Genomic DNA, 11,655 nt, shown 5'->3' with positions numbered 1-11,655 from the left:
GTTATTACAAGCCTCCAGTGGTTCAACATAGAAACTGGACATGGATTCGCAAAGAAAAGAAGTAAGAGGATAACCACCAAGTGAAAAAAGATCAACCGCCTGCAAAGGAATTCATGGTGGGAGCAATTCAGGTACCCTATGAATGTTCTACTACTACTTTAGTTTTGCCAGCTGCTTGGCAGGCTAAGAAGCACATAAAGGAAAATCAAATGCTAAAGCTTGACCGGCTAGGGAAGGGTGATCAACCTTTTAGTTCAGTGATGATGCAAATAGTGGATGAAGAGACCCCCAAAAGGGTTATCTTGAAGAAACCTTCAATCCAAATGTCACAGCACATCAAGCCATTGTATGTCAAAGCACAAATGAATGGCAAGCCGATTGACAGAGTCTTGGTGGACAACGGTTCTGCGGTCAATACCATCCCACGATCGGTTCTCAGGTTGCTGGGTAAGAAAGAAGATGATTTAATTCCAACAGACGTGACTATGGCAGGTTTTATAGATGAAGTTACTAAGGCAGTGGGTATACTGCCAGTGGAGCTGATTGTCGGGCAAAATCTTCCATGACTGCCTTTTTTGTCATTGACAGTTAGGCCAAATATCAAGCCTTATCGGGAAGAGATTGGATTCATTCCAATTGGTGTATTCCATCTTCACTACATCAACTATTGGTGTGCTGGAGAGGAAATGATGTGGAAATCATTTGGGCAGACAACCAGCCATTCAAGACTACATCAGATCAGGTGGAAGCTCGCTATTACCATGCCCAATGTGGACCAATCCGATTCGGAACCAAGAAAGAAGAGATGCAAAAATTGCAAGACAATTGTTGCAGCCAACGGCCATTGTTTCTTATAGGCCGAGGAGGTCAGAACCAATCATTGAAGAAGTTCCATGACATGGTTGAATGATGAAGAGAGGATAGTGGCGGCCGCAATAAATAAGATTGTAGTACAAGCTGCCATTGATAGAATTGTAACAGAAGAAATTAGTGAAGAAGAAATGATAGTAGAAGATGATGGCTGTTTAGCCACTAATAATAAAGAGGAGTTGAGTTGGAATGATTTGCAAATAGCACCGGCCAAATTAGATGATTTGAAGGCCGAAACCCAAGATCCTTTGGAAGAAGTGAACTTGGGGGGGGGGCAAGAAGAGTCCAGAATTACTTACATAAGTTCTACCTTGGATCCATCTATCAAGGTAAAACTAATAGCTTTACTTCACGAGTTTCGTGATTGTTTTGCTTGGGATTACCAGGAAATGCCAGGATTGAATAGAAAGGTGGTAGAACATAGACTGCCTATCAAGCCAAGATACAAACCATACCAGCAACCATCTAGGAGAATGTCTTCAGAAGTGGAGTTGCGTGTCAAAGAAGAAATACAGAAGTTGGTTAAGGCCGGCTTCATACGGCCAACCAGGTATGCTGAATGGTTATCCAATATTGTACCAGTAGTTAAGAAAAATGGCAAAATTCGTATCTGTGTTGATTTTCATGATTTAAACACTGCTACACCTAAAGATGTGTATGTCATGCAAATTGCTGATATGCTGATAGATAGTGTGTCTCAACACAAGTTACTATCTATGATGGATGGTTACTCTGGGTACAACCAGATATTTATTGCAGAAGAAGATGTTTCAAAAACGGCATTTAGATGTCCATGAGCATTGGGTACTTATGAATGGGTAATGATGCCCTTTGGCCTAAAAAATGCCGAAGCCACCTACCAACGAGCAATGAATGCTATCTTTCATGACATGATAGGCAGGAAACTGGAAGTTTATATTGATGATATTATTGTCAAGTCAGTCAAGGCCAATGACCATGTGGCCGATCTCAGACTGGCATTTGAAAGGATGAGGCAGTACCAACTAAAGCTCAATCCTTTGAAATGCGCATTTGGAGTTAAATTTGGAAACTTCTTTGGGTTTTTGGTTCACCAAAGAGGCATGGAGGTTGACCAAAACAAAGCCAAAGCTATATGCCAAGCTCAACCACCAAAGAACAAACAACAACTCCAAAGCTTCCTTGGTCAGGTAAATTACCTTAGAAGATTTATTTCTAATTTTGCAGGTAAGACCAAGGTGTTCTCAGAATTATTGAAGTTAAAGAAAGAGGAGGCATTCAGATGGGAGTCAAAACATGAAGAGGCCTTTCAAACCATCAAGGCCTACCTAAGCAAACCTCCAGTTCTCATGTCACCTACCAGGCATAAACCATTGAAGTTGTATATATCAGCTACTGACGATTCCATTGGGTGCCTACTAGCCCAGGATGATGATGTTGGAAGAGAAAGAGCAGTCTACTACCTGAGCAGATTGCTGACAGATACTGAAGGACGATATTCTGCAGTGGAGAAACTCTACCTTGCATTATATTTTGCATGTACCAAGTTGAGGCACTACTTGCTTCAAACTAAGGTGTACGTGATCTCAAAGATGGATTTGATGAAGCACATGCTGACCAAGCCATTGCTAACAGGAAGGATAGGTCGATGGTCATTGGCCTTGACAGAATTCAACATCAAATGGAGACCACAACAGGCAGTCAAAGGGCAAGCACTTGCTGATTTCCTTGCTGACCACCCATGTCTGGAAATTCCTGAGACCTTACAAGGCATGATAGATGCGCACACTACACCAAACTTTGGAGATGAAGGTGAATGGGTGCTAAAGTTCGATGGGTCTAGTACAGAGATGGCTGCTGGAGCTGGGGTAGTCATTCAATCCCCAAGAGGTACAAAAACCACTTTAGCTTTTAATTTGGATTTTGATTGTACTAACAACCAGGCAGAATATGAAGCACTGATCATTGGCTTGGAGATTTTGCTTGAACTAAAAGCCAAAAATACTCTGGTGGTTGGAGATTCTCAATTGGTGCTAAAACAATTGGCTAGAGAATACAAATGTGCTAGTTTCACATTGGCACCATACTACAGTATAGCCTTGCAATTGCTTGATGATTTCCAGGAGGTGGAGTTGAAGTACAATCCACGAGAACAAAATCATGAGGCCAACGGATTGGCCCAATTAGCTTCTGGTTTAATACTTCCAGAAAGTCTGATACAACAAATCATCACGATGGAAAGACAATCTCATCCATCTATCAAAGAAAGAGGCATGGCAGTTGAATGCCTAGCTCTTGACAATCAGATGGAAGATTGGAGGAGAGATATCATTAACCATCTGACATATCCCAATGATCCAGCATCCAGAAAGATCAAAGTGATGGCAAAAAGCTATGTAATGATCGAGGGGGAACTCTTCAGAAAAGGATCTGATGGTTTGTTACTCCGCTACCCTAGTTTTATTGAAAGTATGAAAATAATACAACAGGTACATGAAGGTATCTGTGGTGCACATCAAGTCGGTCCAAAGATGAGATGGTTGATAAGAAGACACGACTATTATTGGCAGACCATCCTGAAAGATGGCATTAAATATGCAAAAGCCTGTCAACAATGCCAGAAGTTTGGTAACATTCAAAAAGCACCAGCGGTGGATATGCAACCTATCATTAAACCATGGCCATTCAGAGGGTGGGCACTTGATATTATTGGAAAAATCTTTCCTGCCTCATCTAAAGGCCATCATTTTATCCTGGTGGCTACTGACTATTTTACAAAATGGGTAGAGGCAATACCCCTGAAAAATGTCGAACAAGCAGAGGTGGTAGATTTCATCAAAGAACACCTTATTTTTAGATTTGGCATTCCAGAAACCATCACAACTGACCAGGGGACAATGTTCACTGGAGGGGAGGTCAAAGCATTCCTAGAAGACTATGGAGTCAAATTGCTTACGTCTACTCCATACTATGCTCAGGCCAATGGGCAGACAGAGGCTTCAAATAAGGTAATCATTTCTATTTTGTAGAAAACTATTGAGGATAATCCTAGGGCATGGCACAAGATGCTACCAGAGACTTTATGGGCCTACCGCATATCCAAGAGAACAAACACTGCAACTAGCCCTTTTGCTCTCACTTATGGGCATGATGCAGTACTACCTATGGAGCTGATAGTTCCATCTTTGAGGATCATGAAGCAACATGGTCTATCTACTGAAGAATATTCAGAAGCTATGAATATGGAGTTGGAACAGCTGGATGAAAGTAGGATGGAGGCTTTGAACAGGATGATAGTTCAAAAGAAGAAGATAGCAAAGGCATACAACAAGAAAGTGAAGAAGACAGTGTTTCATGAAGGCTAAATGGTGTGGAAGGTGATCCTACCACCAGGAATTAAGGACAGAGAGCTAGGCAAATGGTCTCCAAATTGGGAAGGACCCTTCAAAGTGCACAGAATTCTCAAAGGCAATGCATACTGGTTGGCAGACCTAGATGGTCAGCCACATAAGAGATTTATTAATGGCAAATACTTAAAGCCATATTTCCCAAGCATTTGGGAATCTACATTTGTAATGGCATAAAGAATGTAAAAGTAGGCTATTTAGCCGCAGCCATGAGCTGGCCTTAGCGACCACATATTATGAATGAAAATAGAAGATGGCCACAGGCCACACAAAAGAAATTACAAATAAATGATTAGCAATTATAAAAGAAAAATATCCGAAATTAAGGCCAAGTAATGGCCAAAGTCAAGTACTAGAAGCCAATACAGATGGCAATAAAATAAACCAACCAAGGCCAAACAGTGGAAGGTCAAACAGTGGCCAAAATCCAACATTCAAGTTAACATATGCTTTAAGGCTGACCAGGTATTCTGATAAGCCTGAAGACGAGCTTGAGTCAGCTGCAAATCTGAAGACCAAGCTTGAGCATCAGGTAGTCGTGACTTGATAGAAGAACCTAGAGTATTGAGGCTTTGCTGAGCCTCTTGGAATTTTTCATGCACCTGGCCTCTTGCATCATGCTGCTGCAAAATCTTATCCTTCAAACTTTGGATTTTGAGCTCCAAAGCTTCAATCTCCTCCTGAGCAGCAATAATGTCTTTTTGAATCCCAAGGTCTTCAGCAGCCAGACTTTCAGAATTGGCAAGTAAAATTTCACAAGCAGCTCGGTCTTTAGATAAACCCTCTAACTTACTAGATAATGTCTGTTCCAGAGAGTAGTCTTGATAAAAAGCAGTGGGTAGATGATGCAAATCATGCTCCAAACGTATGAGCCTGCTTTTACTCTCTGGAGCTATCTGAGGATCTGCCAGCAAAATCTTCACATGCTTCAAAGCTTCCTTACCATCTGCTTCTTGAGCATCTGGAAGGTTTGTCTCAAAAAGTTGGACCAGTCTATTGGTTGCATGCTGTAGTTCTTCCTTAGTTGGCACTTTGCTAACAAGAGGAGGTGGAGTCAGGAAGGAGAAATTCAAACCTGCTAATGGGTTTACCACGCTGGTTGGGATGATGGAGGTAAGCACTTTAAATGATGTTGCTGCCTGCATACATATAGTACTGTCATAAGTATCAAAGGATTATTTATGGTAGTAAAATAAAGAAAGATATCAACCTGAGAAGAGAGAGGAGTAATTGAGCTAGACGGTTGGTTAGAAATTTTGGGAGTGACAATTGGCTCATCTGATGAAGGAACTCCTACATAGTTGGTGGAAATCTTTTCACTCTCATCTCCGGAAGCTTCGCTATCATAATCTCCTGAGATAGTAACAGACTCTGAACTGGATTGTGTGGTCTTCTTGACTCTAGTGGAAGATCGTTGAGATCTTCTCACAGCCACCACCTTCTTATGAGTTTTTGGCTTCTTCTTGGGAGAAATTGGCTCATTCTTAATGTTCAATTTTCTAGAAGAAATTGGAATAGCAGGAATAGCTGCATAACATACTGCCAGATCAGAATTTCATAGACAGACAAGCAAATAAAAAGGAGATCAAGAACCATACCAAGTGTAACATCTACAATGTCTGCCTCAGATTCAGTATTGGGAGGAGGTAGTGGATCAAGTGGAAGCAGATTTATGTAATATATTTCCCTCCAGGATTGATAATCATAAGTACTACCAGGATTGAATGGTGGCAGCAGCTGGAATACAAATCTCCTCAAAGCATTATTATTGGCAGCCACCTGGTTTTCAATCCTTTCTCTGGACTGAACAATGGTCCTCTCTTCTCCAGGAGGGTTGTAATGGAAAAGGCGGTTAAGAGGTACATTTTGGGTATAACCCAACTGCCTAGCACAGAGCTGAGGATTGTAGGCCTCAAAGCCACAAGGAGGGTTCATAGGATTATCAATATTGGCACCTTCATGGAGATACCTGGGTGTAACAAGACTGGCCCAGAAATCACGAAAGAGATGGTCCATTACCATGGAGATGGTAACTTTTGAAGACAACAAGGGCATCAAAGGACCACCAGGCAGGGTATCAGTAAACAAAAAATATTCAGAATCAGGTTGGTCTGAAGGCAAGGATAAGAAGAAATTGAAGATTTCTACAAAAGATCTATCACTAGTGCAAGCTAAGACAAACTACCCATAGGAAGTGAATTTGGTAGGTAGTTGATAATCAGGAGAACGTAAAGCAGGGAAGTAAGTGAACAGCCAAGGCTGAAGAATCCAAAGGTTGCCAAAAAAACGATGGTAAAAGGGTTTCTCAAAGGTGAGCAAAGAAAGACAGTGATAGATACGGCCTAGCCAAATACTACCCAAAGCTACATTCTGACCTTCTGCTAGGGCACAAGCAAGAGGAAGATAGTCTTTGGCAGGTTGATTTGCAAAGGTACCAAAGACATACCTGCATAGCAAACACCACAGGAACAGAGTATGCTCTTTGAAGGTAGGTTCCCCAAGATGCCTTGTGGAGCTCAGACCCTGGTAGGAGAAAGTTTTCTTTTCGTCCATTACTCCTACCTCGGTGATCCTGACAGAAGAAAAGAGGCAGGGAGCATCTGGACCTGTGATGGGTAATCCAGTTAGGGCATACATATCCCTCAACGTGATGGTCATATGGCCACCGGGAAAGACAAAAGAATTCGTCGAACGAGACCAGAAACAGTAGGCCGTTGAAATCAAAGATGGGTCGAAAGGAATTGGCTCAAGGGTCATGTCAATAAGCCGATCAAGTCCCTGCTTCATCCATTGTACACCGAAGGTAGTTCGAAGTCGATTGATCCAGTCTCTCCATCCTAGAGGCGGTTTGGGCCAGGAACGATGTCGTTCCAATAGAGGTAACTCTTTTACATAATTAGCAAGGAGTTCTTCACGAAAAGATGATGAAAAGCTTGTCAGTCTTTCGGGGGAAAGGTGGGAGTCAGTAGGAGCGGTATTTGGAAGGAAAGAAGCCATTGTTAAGAGAAGAAGAAAGGAGAACGCTAGGGATTTCTCAAACAAGTGAGGAAGTAAAGAGGCGTGCAGGAGTAAGAGATTAATAGGCATCAACTCAAATTAAATGAGATAAAAGAAGAGTTTGAATTTTAAATGGATTTTATTTGATAGTAATTGATATTTGAAGAATTGTTGAGAAGGGCCGAAAAATCAGTTTGAAATCCAACTTTGAATAGATGAAATTCAAACTGGGGGGGCAATTGTTGGTACCAAAAAATATCTTGGGCCTAATAAGCCTAGTCCATGTACAAGGCCCAAGGTGCAGCCCATACGGTCCAATATGTTTTATCACAGCCTATGAGCCCATTATATGAAGCCCAGATGGTGAGTAACTGCCCAGGTGCAGTTGTGCTGAGAGTGATCCATGAAAAGAGGAAGAAGTGGTGGCAGTTATAACAAGATGGTCCATGTGGCAGCTTGTGAGAGATTTAAGGGAAAACTAACATGAAGAGGTGGTAATGTGGTAATGGTTTCAAACTGACAGAAGATGGCATGAATCAAGGATAACTGCAGAGAAATCATGGTTTATGGAGGAGATTTTCATGCAAAGACAGAAGATATATAAGATGGTAGACAGACGGAGGACACATAACCAATCAGTCAAACAAACTACTCAAGCCCAAAGGCAATTTCAACTTCCAAGCTTCCTAGCATTCTAGCATTTCAATTACATTTCCAAATCCTTGTCAATTTCAAGCTATGTCGTTCATTCCAAATTTTCTTGTATTTATTTCTTATCAAGTTTCAATGCCAACCATCGTTGTGTAAATTGTTCTTGGTGTCTATTTATGTTTCTTCATTTCAATCTCAACGAAGCGCACTTCAGTGGAGTTGGGGAACCTAGAACTATTGAGGTCCCAAGATAGTTCGTTCAATCGTCTAGATAGAAGTCTTATTTACATTCGGTGCATTTCATTCACATTAGTGTAGGAAACTATAAGCTTTGGCACGCCTGCAAATCATCATCACCTTGGGCCACATTTTGGTGACAACATAAACGATCGAAGAAGAGTACAAGAAAATGAAAAACAAAGGATTAAAATAATAAAAACAATGTCATTTGGACGATACTTTAACTCGACACATAAACTCAAGAGTCTCATAGATATTATTGCCTGTTTGGCCAAATAGATTTGAGTTCAAGGAACCATGAATTTCATCTATGAGAATACACGCAAGACGAGTTGACACTAAGTCAACAAAGAAAATTTTATTTTCTATGAATGCATTGTTAAGTACGAGCCGTAATAAATTTTAGATTCTATGAGGACCTGCAAATACCTCATTTTTCTTTCAATATAACTTGGAAAAATGATTTCTACAGCATATGGTGAGCTAGCCATGTGTGATATATGGGTGTTTTAAATGACTAATAATATATTTAAGGTGTAGATGTAAAATTCAATCTAAAATTTACATTGTTTTTGTTGAGACTTTCCTGCTTTTTTAACACCTTCAAAAAGTTACAAGCTCAATATCGGTAAAAATCATGTAAAATTAATTTTGATTATAGGGAGTAGTGCTATAAGAACCCCACAATATATGCATATTATTGTAAAAGTTTGGGCATAACTTTCTTCTCTAGTTTGCTAAGATGGCTAAAGAATCGATAATGGGTTCTGGTATTGTGGTATTGTTTTTACTTTCGCGATCATAGTAATTTTTTAGCATTTGATACTAGAGCTCTTAGGAGGCCAATAGGTCCCTACCATTTCCTTATACTTTGTTGGTAATGGCCTCAATCATATTGCAATACTGGTGATGTAGAATGTCAAAGGCCGGTTAGAGATAAATTTAAAATACATAGTCTCGCGCGCAGCATATAAGGTCGTACAACCACCATATTCATAAGTTTGGTTTGTACCTCCTTATAGTCAGGGGCGGAGCCGGGACATATTAGGAGGGGGTCGCTGGGGTGGATACTAAATTTTATGTCGAGGCGACAAAGCTAAACGGGGTACTAGGGGCAGCGCCACCGGAATTTTTTGGGATTATCTATTATTTATATCATTGAAAGTACGAAAAATAACACTAAAAATTCAAAATTTATAAAATAGAATAAGTAATAATTGTCACATGTGTTGTTGTTTCAACCATTTAAGCATAATTTTTTACAAAAGCGGGTCGAAATTGAAAATTAGAAGGGTCTTTTTTAAAATTACTATATACTTAGCACTAACTAAAATATTTTGAGGGGGGTCAACTTGCATGTAGCTTCGTCCCTGTTTATAGTGAAGTAAATGGATGTATAACTATCGTACCAACGGATCCATTTACTGTTACGGTAAGTACATGCATAATATTCTTATAAGATTTGCATTGAATCTTTATGCAATCTTTTCATTCTTGGTTGTAGCTAACAACTTCATTTTGGTTGATGTCGGTATAAATAGAGGGAGCTAGTAGATACAATATTCGATGATATGATGACATATATGTCAGATGTTGCACATCTCAATTTTGCTGGTAGCACTGAAGACTTTTGGCGGATTCAATTTGAGAGACATGGAATATGTTTTGATAGTGTTGACACTCCTCTCTTTTATTTCTTAGTAACATTGCATCTAGCCAGAAAGTATGACAACATCCTTGATATATTCAATGAAGGTAATTTTACATCTTTCTACAAACATTAGTCTTTATTACAATATTACAATTGTAAAATAGTAGTTGAAAATATTTCAACTATTTTTCTCAGAAAATTAATTTTGAGAATATTTTGTATTTTATAAAATAGCTGAAATCGTTCCCGACAATAAATATGTTCTTGAAAACATTATACATGTCGTATACAATAAACTGCAAAGAGTGGCTACAATTCGTTGCAACGAAGACTCGAATAAACCTAAACAATTACAGGAGGTTTGGCTATGCTTCAATAAAAAATTGGAAATGGATTCTTGTGCACAGCCGACATTTAATTGTCCTAACAATCAAAGAAAAATATGCTTCCATTCACCTTATCCATAAATTGAGTGAATGCCGACAATTTCTTTTCTTGTAATGCTTTTGTTAGGAGAACAAATAAAGACCATACTTCATACGTGTCTCACTTTGATGTTGTTTGGTATCACTTCAAAAAATTATGAAAATAAAAATAAAAGCATAAAATAAAAAACTGAAAAATGAAAACATAAATTTGACTACCTGTTTGGTTGCGTATTTAAAACAAAAAATGAAAACATAAACATGATTCAAAATGAGATCGTCAAACGAGATGTCATGAAACTCTGCTCTTGATTTAAAGAAAAAGTCAATGTCTGAAGTTTGGCCTAGGCCAGAACAGACACCGAGGCCTAGCCCGGGATCGACCCTACCCGTAGCCCGCCCTGAGACCGACCCGACCCCTACCACCGTCCTTGGCGCATAGTCCAACTCTGCCCCAAGACCGTTCCGGGAAAGACCCGACCCTAAAAACTGTCTTAGGCCCGTAGCCCGACCCAGTCCCTATGACTGTCTGGGTACAAACCTGACCCCAATGACCATCCCTGGACAAACTCGACCCCGAAGATCGTCCTGGACCGACCCGACCCTGAAGACTGTCTCGAGACCGACTCGACACCGAAGATGGTCCCGGGATAGATCTGGCCCCGAAGCCCACCCCAAGACCGTACTGACTTCGACGACCATCCTAGGTGCCTAGCCGACCAAGACCCAAAGACTTTCCTGGGATAGACAAGACCTCGAAGACTGTCCCGACAGACCCTACCCCAAAGACCGTCCTGGGATCTACCCGACCTCGAAGATCGTCCCAAGCCAAACTCGATCTCAAAGACCGTCTTGGGACAGACCAGACCACGAAGATCGTCCTGAGATAGACCCGACCCCGAAGATCGTTCAGGGACAAAACCGACTTCTATAACCGTCCCGAGATAGACTGACCTCGAAGACCATCCCAAAATATACTAGACCCTGACGACTGTCTCGGGATCAACCCGGCCCCGAAGATCGTTCAGGGACAGACGCAACCCAAAAAGCCATGACCTCGATGACCGTCCCCACCCCGAAGCTCTCTCCGAGATCGACCCGATCTCGAATACCATCCCGGGCCCATAGCCCGACCTTACTAGGCCCAGGATGGACTTGGCCCCGAATCCCGGCCAGGGATTGATTTGGTCCGAAGACCGACCAGAGATCAACCAAGGCTCGTAGCCCAGTTTGGGATCGACTTGAGCTTGAAACCCGACCTAGGCCCGTAGCCTAGCTCGGGCCTGAAGCTCGACTCGAGACCGACACGGGCCCGAAGTTCGGCATGAGAGAGACCCACGTCCGAAGCCCGGATCAAACCCAACCCGAAAATGAGAAAATGTGAGAAGGGTCGGTACACATGTCATTTGAGAGAGAAATAAGGTCGTCATTTGTG

Source organism: Tripterygium wilfordii, chromosome 21, assembly GCF_013401445.1.
Source record: "Tripterygium wilfordii isolate XIE 37 chromosome 21, ASM1340144v1, whole genome shotgun sequence".
NCBI classification, from domain to species: domain Eukaryota; kingdom Viridiplantae; phylum Streptophyta; class Magnoliopsida; order Celastrales; family Celastraceae; genus Tripterygium; species Tripterygium wilfordii.
Note: the sequence above shows the minus strand (reverse complement) of the source record.